The sequence below is a fragment of the Lolium rigidum genome, chromosome 7, assembly GCF_022539505.1.
Source record: "Lolium rigidum isolate FL_2022 chromosome 7, APGP_CSIRO_Lrig_0.1, whole genome shotgun sequence".
Taxonomy (NCBI): domain Eukaryota; kingdom Viridiplantae; phylum Streptophyta; class Magnoliopsida; order Poales; family Poaceae; genus Lolium; species Lolium rigidum.
The window spans coordinates 316,224,576-316,239,080 of NC_061514.1; the positions used below are offsets into that span (position 1 = coordinate 316,224,576).

Sequence of the window (14,505 nt, forward strand, 5' to 3'; positions counted from 1 at the left end):
GCGAGTATAGCTTCCACGACCCACCTAGGTAGTTGGTCATGCCAAAGGCCGTGTTGCCGGTGAGCTCCAACGCAGCTACCATGGGAGCAGCCCTGCATGGCGGTGCCCGTGTTTTGGATCGGTCGGTGCGTCCCTGCATCGTCACAATGTTGCTATGGCTAGCCATCTGGAGCTGGTTGTGGAGGGTGCAGTCCGGGAAGATGATGCCGACGTTGCCAAAGACGTAGTCGACAATGTCGTAGATGTCGATGCCTAGTAGACACTAATAGAACCATCTGCGAGCGTCCGAGATCACCTCGCATTCCATGTGTCGTCACACACCCTTATTTCATGCCGGGGGTCGAAGATCACCTAGCATTCTATGTGTCTTCACACACCCTTATTTCATGTTGGGGGTCCAAGATCACCTAGCATTCCATGTGCCGGGTGGTGGCGTTTAAGGTGGTTGGGGCTGGTGAGTGGAACAGAATTGTCGGCGGCAAGAAGATAGTCATATGGGTCAGGCTGAATGATAATAGTAATTATAAATGGTACAAGCATGATTGGCGCGACAACAAAGGCCAAGAATGTCTAGGTTTTCTCTAGCCATGATGCTTGTAGAATAGTAGCGGAATTGATCGCGAGGGAACTTCCAACACAGACGACCCCCACCCGGCTATCACAAATGATTGTTTAGTTCTTATAATAATAATATTATGTTAATTTTTATATGTGTCACACGTTAATACAAAAGTTAACTAAACTATATTATTCAAAAATATATGTCCTCTAATATTTTATTTACCACACATAATTATAAACCGTAATTAATATTACCCTATATATTTGATTAAAATTGTTTGCACCATACGAAGTCAAAATCTAACTCTAGAAGTCGGAGAAGGGTTTATTTGTTCGGCAAGGGGCTCGGATCTACATATTTGGATCAAGGACACGACGATAATGATGATGAGTTTTCTGTAAGACTTTATGAACTTGATGGTCTTATAGATGCACCCGATGAGGTTTACAAATTGGATCTAGGGCACATGGCTATATATGGAGTCTAAGACGGTGATTTGGTGTAGTGGTTTGACCTCATTTCCATGACGAATGTGCTTATATTTACAAGCATAGGTGGTAGGAGTCTCCATGTTGCACTGATGCTCATATATACTTTGTCGCATACCATCAACTCCGCGTTCCTCGATTTATTGGTTCGAGCACCGCCCGCCGCCCTCAGCACTATGGATGTCAACGTAATTGCATCGTTCTGGATATTAGCCATGCATTGTGTAACATGCGGGCTCCCTAAGGGGTCACCAACAATAATCCTATAGCTAGGGACTGATGGGTTACGGAAAACTCTACTGACATACGTGTGAACAATTGGTTGGCTGATGTTGGTTGGTTTGCTGAAAATCCGGGCCACGTTTCTGTTTTCTCCCTGTCTGCTGTGAGTCCGTAAGTATTTTTTGTAGAATCTATGCGTACGTGTAGCATTATCCGGTCACCATTGGTAAGTGTTGTCATCAGTTGATGGAGTTTCCATCGACATGCCGCATCATACCCACACATTGCACATAGCTGCGATGTCTCCGGACTCCGTCATGCTCATCGCAGGAGGTTGCTAGGGGTGTGCAAAACAGAAACCAGTGGAGACCTTTCAAACCGGTTAGTGGGAAGTAGTTTTTTCTTTCACAAATAAAATCTCCATTTTCATTTTCGTGCATAAAAATGAACTATGCTAAAACCTGCCAAACCGTGAATCCGTTTTTGCATCAAGACCGAGGCACCAATTAAGCCTGATTACTCAATTTGGAGATGGCTACATGTATACATAAGTATATACATGTGGGCAAGGCAGCTAGATAATTCGACAATATTTAGATGAGAAACCTCAATTTTTAGCGGCCTAGTTGCATCACTCGTTTGTATATCATGCATGTTGCATTACTCGTCTGCACTAAACTGTCTGTCACGTAGGCATGCTAGCTAGATGGATTCAAACGCGAACGCTTTTTTTCTAGATCGGAGTTCCGACGGAAGAGCTAGCATGCATGATGGGTTGGATTAATATACACATGCATATGAGGGGGCAGAAATATAGGTGATTAGAGCATCTCCAACAGGCGCGGCAAAAAACCACCAGTTTGGTGCGCGCGGGCGCCCGCGCGAACCCACAGCGGACGCGTGAAAAAGACGCCCGCTCTTTTGCGCTATCCGCGTGGGAAACTTGCCGCGTCGGCTGCCGCGCGCTCTATAAACGCGACACGCGGGCGCACACCAACCGCCTGAGCTTTTCGTGTGTCGCTCCGCCTTTGTCTCTCTCTCTCTCTCCACCGCTCTGCCTCCCACGCCGATGATCCGCCTCCGGCTACGGCAAGATGCCTCCACGCCGCCGCTCCGCCTCCGGCTACCGCGGCGTTCGCGCGCGGCCAAGCGGCCGCTTCGACGCAGAGATCCGCTCCGACGAGGAGCGCATCCGTCTCGGGACGTTTGACCCGGAGCACGAGGTGGCGCTGGCCTACGACACCGTCGCCTGGCGCCTCAGCCGCTCCCGCCGGCAGATGAACTTCCACGATGTCTAGACGCGGGAGCAGGCGGAGCAGCTCGCGCCGCCATCACCGGCCATTACGCGCGAGCAGCAGCGGCGCCAACGGAGCTCGAGCAACGGTTCCTCATCGCCAAGCGCGACGAGCGCCTCCGCCTCGAGTGGGCGCGCCAGTTTCCCGAGAACGTCGCCGTGACGGAGGCGTTCTACGCGCAGAAGGAGGAGGCGAAGGCGGCGGCGAAGAAAAAGGCGAGCCGCGAGAAGCGCCGGGCGGAGTCCGCGGCGAGGGCCGAGAAGGCGGCGAGGAGGGAGGAGGAGAAGAAAAACGGCGCAGGGCCGTCCACCATCATCCTCTTGTCCTCCTCCTTCGAGTGGACTTCGACGCCGGTGTCCGAGACTACTCCGAGCAGCCACTCGTCGGACTTCGACTGGGATTCAGAGTAGGATTAGAGCAGTTTAAAATAAAATGTCGCGTCGTATCGTCGAACTTTTAATATATTTCATATTTTCAATTAAAATTTCGTGTTTTATTTGATTTGTTTGATTTATTTTGAAATGAAAACGATCGAAGTAGCCGTTCGCGCCGCGCCGCGCGCTGCATAATGGCGCGCCCGGCGGAGGAGCACTTTTTCCGCCCGAGCACGCGCCGCAACATGCCGCTTCCGGCAGGGCAACTTTCACTGCAGCGCTCGCTATCTATTTACAACGCGGTGGAACCTAGGTATAGCGCGCCGATTTTTGCCGCACGTGTTGGAGATGCTCTTAGTTATATCAAGGTGGCGCCAAACTATAATGTTACAGTATGACGAAAGGAGTACACAGCCCGCTAAAGTTTCGCATATTTGGGAGTAAAATTGGGCTGACTAATGGCGCTGTTTGTGCCTGGGATCGTGGAGGCGGTTTACCTAGACGGCTAAAATTAGGCTGACTGACCATATCTCGCCGCCGAATCAGATTGACTCTCTTTCATTTTTCTGGAATTTTCTTCCCAGTTGTGCTATATCTCGCCGCCGCTGCCGCCGCCGCCACCCAACTAAGCCTCGCCGCTCACCAGAGCCCATCCTCGCTGCTCGCCGGCTACACATGCGCAGCCTCCTTCTCCCAGGTCGATTCCCCTACAGCCGCCGTACTCCCGCACCCCCAGTCGCACCCATGCGCAAACCCTAGCGCTCCCCTGCCGGCCGGCGCCGACGACGATGCAGAATGCCCTCGCTTGGCTTCTGCTCCTTCTCCCCTACCTCCTATGTCAAGTATGGCCCTCCTCGTCGGTCGTCCGGTCCGGGGACATGGAAGCCGACCTGCTGCTCGCCTCCGACGAGGGGCGACCTCCTACGTGCCGGCATTCTCCTCTTCTCCGACCACCACGCGCGACCTGGCCTCCCTGGCTTGGGATGGACTCCCTGACATGGACACGCAGCAGTGGCTGAGGCTCAATCCGGCACGCGCGGGAGATGGAGGCTCTCATCCATGTCTCCGATCCATCCGCCTCAAGCTCACCCGTCTTCGCTGTAAGCCCCCCATGCATGCGAACCCGTCTCACTGTCCAGGCCTAAAAATGCGAGATTTCAGGCCGCGATGTGTAAAAGATGAGATTGATGATGGATCACCATCTTGCCGGCCACACGGCTGTTTTAGTTATATACAAAGATGCTCCTTTTTCATGTGCAATCTATCACCATCAAGTCCATGCCATGTATACCGAGTTTATTTTTCATGGATCACACATGTCAGTTTATTTTTTAACACAGTAGACCGAGCACCTAATCTACATGTTGCTGTCTGGAAATTTGATTGACAAAGCATGGGATGTGTTACTGGTGCTTTTATATATAACTGGAAATTGATCGTATTGCTAAATTCATCACTCAAGTTTTTGTGCGTTCATTGTGTGGCCCTGAATTTCTGTTTTGATCGAGAGAGAGAGAGGGGGGGGGGGTACTATGACGGAGCCGATGTGGCTGGCCAACTAGCCATGGCCTTGGGACCTGATGGACGACGCCGTCCTTGGGGCCTAGGCCGTCTGCAAGCGCCAACAGTTCAACCTGAAACCAGGTGAATTGCCCATGCATTGCAGTAGTGTAGAACATTGGTGATATATTCATAAGTTTCCATCATTTCAATTGGATACTTGGTTACAAGTTTTATTAGTTCATCTCTGTGGGTTTAGTGCAGTAATTATGGAGTCCATAAAATGCGTTAAGCTTCAGAAAATTTGGGACATGGATAAGAGATGTTGTTGAATGATGCTGCACTCTCATAAACTTTTGGTGTTCACATTTAACAACAACATGTGCGTTCAGAGAACCATGTCTCATGGAATTTTAATTAAAATTGAGTAGTCTTCAGAAATATCAGAGAAACATTTTATAGTAACTGAATTATATGGTTCAGTTTAGTTACAAATGTTATTGGGGTGCTAGCTTTAAATTAGTTTTCATCTACTTGGAGAATCTCCAGTGTGCTTTTGTGTTCTGATAATTGTCCATATATGGTATACTCCTTATATATTTTTCTTATATATTTAGGGACATAATACTATGTTAGGTATATAGGTATCTTCTCGAACTGTATATTTTGTATACTTTAGTGTTGGCAGTTAAACCTGCGGTCTTCTAGCTAGCTTTGTCTATAATTAATGTACTTTGCTTGCTGTGTACATATAAGTGCCAGTAGGACCAGTTTCAGTCAAGTTATAATAGTTCTATTCTAAGTGTCTAGCTTCTGTGTAGCTACAGAAAACGTTGCCTGTTTTGCTGTGATCCAGAGCTGCACATTACATTGTTTGACTAAGCCATATTTACATTTTGCTGCAAGCAGATTGAGCAGGAGAAGCTCCTTGGATGGTGGCGACCACAGTGGCGCTCACACTAGCGTTGATGCCACGTCACACACCCTACTGCCGGGCCTCTCCGCCGCCCGGACTGAGAGACAGGAGGCGGTCAAATTACCTCTGCCCCACAGTAGGTCTGCTTGTTTGTTTTTCTTCCTTTCGGTGGACTGGACAAAACCATGAACATCTTTATTTATGTTACAAATATACTCGTGACCAGGCTTATTTTGATCAGATGTAGCTGGCCAACAAGCTGCAGCCCTGGGACCCTCATTGGTGTCATTGGAGCCTGCACTGTGCGCAAGCGCATCTGGGTATCCTAGATGTCTCCGGCTCTGGCTGCATTCCCGTCTCCAAGCCAGCCTCCACCGCCAACCTCGAGTTCAATGGCAACAGTTGTATGGGTGTTATGTTGGTGCGAGACAGATAGATTGAGCAGACACAACTCATCGGCGGGTGCCGACCACAGCCATGCTCTTGGTATCGGCACAGCCACTGCACCATGTGCCCTCCTGCTTGCTACCCTGCCCTGGCCTAGTTGATGAGCCAAGGTCGTCTGAAGGTGATGGACTTACTGTTGCGCTTACTTCTGTTGTATGCTTGAAAATTGTCTGATACTAATAGGCATGGAAGACTGTTGTAGGGGACATGGTATCTTCTGTGTGTTTGCTTATTAGAGGTTTTCATGGCAGTGGCCAAGTTTGTAGTCCTGGTGTGAAATGACACTGCAGATTTTTAAACTAAAATGTGTCCTTTCTTTGGTCACACTATGGAATTGATGTCATATATGCAGATTTTACTTCTTGATGCTCGGAATAACATTTCCATCTACTTGGGAGGATCTCTGGTGTGTTTTGTGGTTTAATAGTTATCTATGGTAAACTATTTATATATTTATGGGCATGATACTATGTTATGTATCTAAGTGTCTTCTTGAACCATCTATTTTTGTCAAATATTGAAGTGTTCGCAAATAAACTTGCAGTGTTCTAGCTATTTTTATGTATAATGTGCTTTATTTCGAAATTTTCAACATTTTTCTAGTATTGGGTTGTGGTGCCATTTATTATTATGTTGCTGAGTTAATCATCTTCTTTCCAACATGCAGCTTGGAGTTGCCATCCACTCGGTGGCGACTGGGCAACCTCCTCCCCATGAAGCCTTTCACAATGCCCGGCTCCGTCCTCGCCAACAACAAGGCCACGAGAACGGTGAGACATCTCATATTGTCTCTATTAGTACATTGAACCAAGTTGCCGGACACTTGCTACTTGTAAAACGATATGATCTTGCACAGATTTTAGTGCTGTACTATTGGAACATGTGACCTTATTCTTGTAGACCTTGTTTTAGTTAAAACGGGATATTGGATGCATAAATTGGAACACAAATGTAATGTATAATATGATATGAAAGTACTGAACATATCAAAATCTATTCGAAGTAGATGCTTATTCAGGAGCACATATTTGCTACTCCATGGCCTATTTAAATGGACATTCCTGAACATGGAGGATGGGTGTGCATTTCAATGCATCTACACCCTGTTCAGTGTACCCTGCCTTATTAGCACCGTCAAATTAACCCACCTAATCAGAACTAGCCGTCTGCATTAACCTAATTGGATGCATGAGTGCAGTTAGCAATAAACATTGGTGGAGCACGATCCGGCAGACGAAAAATGCCCCATTGTAATGGAAAGGCATGCGTCCAATCTGCGCGATTAAACCCTGTCCCTGGAATCCTCCCCTGTGGCCTAGACCTATCGCCCCTGCCACTGAGCCGCTGCTAACCGTCCCACCATCTGCCCGACGCACACTTCGCCGATGCGGTCGAAGATGATGCTGACCGCAGACACGAGATTCAGCTTCCTCTGTTGCAATTCGCTAACACTGGCGTCTTGTCGCTGGCGCCGGCGGACATGTTCTATCCAATTGTGAAGACATTGTAGGTCATGCTACAGGATCCTCAATCAGAGCGCCTCTTCGCCGCCTCCCTCGATAGTCCGACGCCAAGTCTACTTTCCCCAATTTTGAGCAGGCGCCCCTGCCTCCTTGGGATAGCTGGCTTGTTGTCAGCTCGTGCTTCGACTCCCACGGTTGTCGCCGTCCTCCCTGAATTGACTAGCAACCAGTGCAACATTGTCCTTCGCCTAGACGTCTCCGTCTCCCCCGAGCTGTCGATATCCTAGCGTCTTGTTCTTCTTCTATATCTACTTAGTTATGTTACTGAGATTGATGAAATCATATACAGGTGAGTAGTCATACTAAAAGGAACCTGGTCCCTGCATGACTGGTAACCTTGTACATTTGCAAACATATTGTGTGGCTTCTGAATCTTGTAGTACTTGATGAGTAAGTACAGGGTAGAGGCTTGCTAACTCTTTTGATATTTGGTGATATTCTGGACTCAAAGAAGAAACAAAGAAACAAGTAACTTGAACTGCTACGATATGTTGCTGTGAAATTTATGAAGAGCCCTTACACACAAGTGTCCTCTTATGTCTCTTTTCAAAATTAATTGTTGTGAAATTTATGAGTACCTACTAATAGTTCCTCATATGTCTTTTTTCACAAAATCACACCTTTTCTAACCAATACAATTTACTATCGAGAATCGGCAGCAACAATGAATTTTGACAATTGGAAAAGTTGTTTGTGTTCCTTATACCTTAAATGGCCCATATAAAATTCCTTCTGCACGAACATAAATACACAGGTTGTTTCCCAAGATGACTAATACAGAAATCTTTAAAGTTGTATAAATTGGTTGCTTCTATTCCTAAAGATAAATAAATATTTTTAACTTCAATCAATCAATTCTTTACGGAAAATTGGAATCGAAGTTCTGTTACCCGTTATTGGTTGTTCAGTGTCATATTTACTGATGGCGTATTGAGTTTAATACTAGTAGGTTCTTCATATTGTTTTCTTATCTTTTCCTTTTCAGCTCTACATGATTGGATTTAGGATAGGACCAATCTTCCATGTACCTATCAATAATCACGTACATAATCTTCTTATATGTCAGTGCTTTAGACTAAGAAGTGGCGTTACCCATAGATTTTGCTCCAGGTACGCTGCTCCATTTCTCCAGCAAACGTTGGCTTCCACTTGCACTAGGCTGTTGTTATGGAATGCCTATAGAAGTTGTGGAAATATATGCGGATAAAACAAACTGTTTAGCAGGTGCATACAAAATGCTTCTCATTTGTCTTGAAATCTAGAAAACAAAGTTATTAAATAATTGTTTTATGTTGATTGAACTTACATTGGCAAATATAATTGCACAATCTATGGGGATCTGGTTTGTCAAGTGAGACCAAATTATTGATAATTTGTATGAGAAAGATTGTGCGCTGCACGTACACACTAACTATTAGTAGCAAGGGAGCGTACTGGAGAGAACTATGATATGTGTGACCTCCTTTTATCCTTAGTACGAGGAAGGAACTATGCAGTTTCAGGCATTGAGTTCACATTTTAATGCATAGTTTCTGTATTATCTGGTCTTAGAATTGCGAAGAGATCTGTTTGTTGTTCATTCTGAATAATTTATGAATTTTTTTAACTATTTGTAGAAGGATGGTTTTGTTCTACTGTTGTTGTCTTATGTTGTTGTTGTCATATTTTCTTCTGCAACTTATAGGAGAAATTTACCTGTATCTCGACTCCGCGTTATTGTGTCACTGTGGCAACAGTGTCAATTTACAGCCTTCTCATCATCAACAAGTCCGGTGGCCTTATATACTACAAAAGGTATATTCATCTTCCTCTTCTGTCTTATAGAAATGGAGTGTTAACAACCTGAACATCTTTCTAGGACTATGGTTCGGCTGGGAGAATGGACAACAATGACAGTCTACAATTTGCAAGCCACTCACATTTGATGCATGCTGTCTTGCATCAGCTGTCCCCTACCATGGTTGTAATGGCATTAACATCTTACAGGCTGCAGCTTCAACCTTCATTGCTTCCATTCTCCCATAAGTATTCACTTTTGTCATGTTTCTCTTCTTCTTATAGAAATGGAGTGTTAACAACCTGAACATCTTTCTAGGACTATGGTTCGGCTAGGAGAATGGACACCAACGACAGTCTACAATTTGCAAGCCACTCACATTTGATGCATGATGTCTTGCATCAGCTGTCCCCTACCGTGGTTGTAATGGCATTAACATCTTACAGGCCTGCAGCTTCAACCTCCATTGCTTTCATTCTCCCATAAGTATTCACTTTTGTCATGTTTCTTCTAATTTGCTTAACAGATCCTATCTACATGCTATAGGTAGTTTCAATATTTTTTATTTGGAGAGGATTCCATATATTAGTGGACTCATGAAGTATAGGAAAATCCTAGCGCTCTCTATCTTACCATTTTACTCCTTATCTGTGCTAAGGTTATGTTTTAGACACCAATTCTTATAATTAATATGCAGTTCTAGCAATATTATCAAAGCATCTTCTATGAAGGTATTGCTATTAATGCCGGCCTTACAAAGGCTTAGGAACAGAAAGGTTTTGTCTTTGGCTTCCATGGTGGCGGCAGCCTGACCGAATGGACCATGTAGATCCGATGTTGCCAGCCGATAAGCCGCAGCCCTTGGACCCTCGGGCCCTGACTGTCTGCGAGCATTAGGAGTTCAATCGTAAACCAGGTGAAATGCCCCTTCCTTTCCTGCACAACATTGGTTATATATATAATTATCCGCTCAGCTCTTAATGGGCCACTTTGGCACAAAACAAATCGTTTGTCCACCGATGCGCTTTGTTTTACGCCTAAGTGTACACTTTGCAATGTTTTTTTAACCATGGTCTGTAATGACTTGATCTACCTTTGTCACTAGATATCATTGATTCTTCATATACTTTTTTGAGTTATGCTGAATCTATTGAGCCATTACACTTACTGCTCTTAATTAATTCCAACAAACTCATTTCTGTATCAGTCATCTTACTCGTATGCTGCTGAGAGATTGATTTGTTGTTGTTTTTGGCCTGTTTGCAGTGTAGTGTACTGAAAATTGTAGCTAGTATCCATATATCTTTTGAATTATGTCTGGTCTGCGTAGTACTCGAATGTAATTTGAGATGAATTGGCCAGAGTGTGTTACCTAGCCTATTCTCTGTTGTGATAATAGAGTTGGCGGAATGCTGCTCTCTGAAATCTTTCTTTCATCCTCTCTACATGTGTGTCTCGTAGGTAACTTTATTTTTGGCGGGTTTGCCTCCGAGGTAAGTAACCAACTATTTACGTGCTATTCAGGTGTTAGAAGACATCACCAAAACTGATTCGTGGTACCCGTACGCAGACATTCGGAAGGGATAAAGAAAATAGTTAAATTACCCGAGCCACATGGAAATTGAACTTGTCATGGTAAGGAGCACATATTGTGCTATGTTATTTTAAGTTGCCCATAGTTTTATATCCGTAGAGTTCTTTCTGGTATTTTTTATTTATGTTCATCAAGTTGAATAGCACGCTATTTTTTGTTGTAAAGATCAACATTGCTGCCTCTTTTCATGCAGTCAACAATTCTGGTGGACGGGGGTCTGTCTTTGGGCATCAAGATGGAGAAGCTTTGTTCAACGTTGTGAGAGGACTTGACAATATTCAGGGTGCGCTCCAAGCTGAGATTATGGCAGCAAGGAAGGCTATTAGCATCGGAATTAACCTAGGTATGGGTATTTGTTCGTGAAACATACTTTGGAGGCATAATAAAACTTTGACCTCCTCTCTGTGTGCGGATGGAGAACATCAAGGATGGCTAGGAACCACTTTTTTTTAGATCCTTCTACTAGTTCTAATTATTGTTATGCTTGTGTTGCCAGGAGATCTATTTCTAACGGTTACATTGTTGGGAGATGCACGATGTTCTTCGGAAGATCCTCCTTCCAACAACCAAGCTAGAGAAGTTCAGTGAGGAACCATCTCAATGATGTCACTTGCCCTCGGCTTCACCTACTTTCGGCTTCGCCTCTGTCCTGGCTGCACGGTATAGGTGTGATTCTTCTTCACCCCTCCTTGTGTGCCAACAACTTTTCATTTGAGAAAACACAATCAATATATATTATTGAATAATGGTGCCAATAAGACAATACCACATGCAAAAGTATCAATACTCATACACAAACAATTGAGAGAATTGACTGCCAATTCTAAAGGGGGATGAACTACCTTTTCCAGAAACCTATTACAAATCTGTATCGAAAAAACATAGTACAACCGTGCTATCTATCCAAAAAAAATAACTTTCAAGCCTTTTTAGTAATGGCAATACATGTGCAACAGACAAACAAATAAGAAATCTACAAATGATCCTGCTATGTGATTTAAAAATTCTTTGGTGCATGATTTAAAAATTATATCATTTTGGCTGCCCAAGAGTCGCACTGTCAATGCCTTGGTGTATGATTTCTCTAAACATTGGAAATGGCCAGGTTCATGAGTATGCTTCTTTTTTGCATCATTTGTGAACAATTAAATTGCACAATTGACTGGTTTCCTCTCATATTTGGATACATCCAGATAATTGAAAGCCACCATGTTGCATTACAATGTACAATCTATTATTGTACTTTTAATTATCAAGGTGGCTATAATTTCTATTACTAGAATCTCCAGAGATTGCTTCCTTCTATGGATGCTCCATAAAATTTAGCATTACAGTTTTATGGATGGTTTATAGAATTTGTTGTTGGAACTTAAACATGGTACAAATGACACTGAATGGTTGTTTTTATTGCATGGTTGTTTTTTTAGTTTCCGTGATTACTATATATAGTGATAACTGATATATAAAACCCCGCTTTGTTGTGGTGCATCAGTTCTGCATATATTAAAGATAGATTCTCATGGCCTTTTATATTCCATAGTTGTGTCAATATATGGCATGTGCTAAAGAAATAAAATTCCTTTATTTTCCCATCTTTAAACAATTAATAGGTCAGTGGTTCATGAGAAGATGGATGGATGTTGTGTTATGTTTCTTGCCATTTTTTGTGATGCTTAGTAGTACTGTGTGATGGATCTAGCAGCAAGTAGCAGAACCCCCATGATGCAAGCACTGATTTCTTGTATTGTATACCAGTGTGTGTCATCGAAGCAAGCAAGCAGTATTAAGGTAGTTTGCAAGCCTACTGTCGTTTAGGCACAAAAGATTGTTTAAAATTCAGGATGGAGCCCAGGTCGCATTTATGGTGGCATCGCCTCTTATACCAAGGCGTAGTCTTGCTTGGACAGTACGATGTTCCACATTGTTTGCTTATATGTGTTTACTTATGGTGGTATATATAACTTGTTATGCTCTAATCATTTGATGGTCACTGTTATTCACCGAAGTTGCACATTCGTGAAGAGTACTTCGAGACTGTAGCTTTGAAGTTTTGACCTTTTTTCGGTCTCTCAGAAATTATGTTGCGCAGGTAGAACTAGTAGATGATATGGATTGCAAGTGATATTCTTCTTGTTGTTTTTATCTAGAGACATTTGCACAAATTCTGGGTACCTACATAATCGAAATATTTCTTTATATATCCGATGAGGTTTTGTTCCTAGAGATAGTAGAGCTATTTTTCTGTCAAGACGGGAATGCATTACTTGTTAAAACAGAATCATCTCGTTTCTGCTTTATGGTTGCTTGTCTAGCTAGTTGGACGCCACTGGTAATCATAATGTGGTTTCGTCTCTCTCAAACAACCCATAGATATTTTCTTGTCGGTCATGTTATATACTAGTAGCTCAAGTGACACAGGTCTTGATTGTGAAGAGTAGCCCAAGAAGTGATATTTCCATCTTGTTTTCTCCTCCTTTTATTGGTCACAAAGTGACAAAACCAACTAATGGAGAGGCAGTAATGCTGGTGTATTAGCGAGTTGATAACTGGTTAGATGCATACTTTATATTTTTGTATGGAAGCATGATGTGTGAAACTATGATGTGGTCAATCTTAAATTGTTGAGCTATATTTTCCACCGTATTTATGCATGGTTGATGTATTAAGCGTTCCCTAGGGATAGATGTTATCCGAGGTGGTGATTTTCCGTGTTAGTTATGTTAAACTTTACAGGCTCCTTAGCTGAAATATCAATTATATTGTCTTGGTTGATATATAAAGCATTACCTAGGGTCGATGTTATTGGGGGTGGAGATAATTTTCCCCTTATCTTGCCTCTTTCTATTTCATGCTGTTGGCGCCAAGGGGACCTACTGCAAGAGGCAAATGATCACTTACGGCAACAAATGCGGTCTCGGCCCTGGCTACAAATCCCTGATGGTGAACCCCCGTCACACCTGGATCTGTTGTTGACGTCTAAAGACGACCACATCCCCAAGAAAATGCTATGAGTAATTGAAAAAGATTGGTAATGTAATCCTTATTAAATCCACACCATATTTTAACTCCGTGTCAGCAGGGTGGTTTGATAAATTCAACGTGTAAGCGTGAAGTGCCCGATGACAGTAAATAAAGTGAATTAGTGATTGATGTCCTTTGTTTATATTACTATTTACAAAATCAGTGGCTATATAAGTATTTTCGGTAAAGTGAACTAATGATTGATGTGTTTTACTTGACCAGTGATATATTGTGTAGTTGCTTTTCTTCCATAATGTGTATCTTATATCGGTGTTACCTGATTTCTCTAGCTATGTATATGGAACATGGACGACCGAATATACTTTTATGCTAGGCCAAGTAACAAACGAGAATCATATAATCCAAGGTCTGAATTATGTAGGTAATTTGTTGCTACTACACATGCATATGCTTTTTTCACTTAGTGTATGTATTTGAGTATTGAGACAAACACAAGATAGATTATGTATCTTGTTTGCATTGTTCACCACCAATTCGAGTTAGAGTTGTTGTTCGCATTACTGTTTTATTGTGATCCGAACGCAGATGTTAGTTGAAAATTTGTATGTGCAGATTGCTGGGATAATGTCTATTATCTAAAATACTCCCCATATGAAAACATCTTATGCAAAATAGGTTGTATTCCCTCGTTGTTCCGTAGTCCCCGTCTGAAAACATATCAAGGAACCAGAAAAGTTAATAATCAAGTGGTTCTTCATATCATCTTTAGAAACTGATATGTGCTATCATGCTTTAGACAATCATGTTTTCAGATTTCCACTACTT

At 43.2% G+C, this 14,505-nt stretch overlaps 1 long non-coding RNA gene across 9 annotated transcripts; it reads left to right on the top strand.

Annotated features, from left to right (window-relative positions):
* Positions 1–3,542: 3,542 nt before the first annotated feature.
* Positions 3,543–14,479, top strand: LOC124675235. Of its 9 annotated transcripts, none has more exons than XR_006993231.1 (11): positions 3,543–4,041; positions 5,351–5,497; positions 5,599–5,925; positions 6,472–6,574; positions 8,313–8,437; positions 9,012–9,121; positions 9,186–10,020; positions 10,629–10,739; positions 10,892–11,041; positions 11,195–13,726; positions 14,010–14,479. It is a non-coding gene; the product is annotated as an uncharacterized LOC124675235 (long non-coding RNA). The 9 variants fall into 9 exon arrangements; XR_006993237.1 differs by lacking the exon at positions 8,313–8,437 and having other exon boundaries at positions 9,186–9,287; positions 9,423–10,020; XR_006993230.1 differs by lacking the exon at positions 8,313–8,437 and having other exon boundaries at positions 9,186–9,352; positions 9,423–10,020; positions 14,010–14,478.
* The last annotated feature ends 26 nt before the right edge of the window (positions 14,480–14,505 follow it).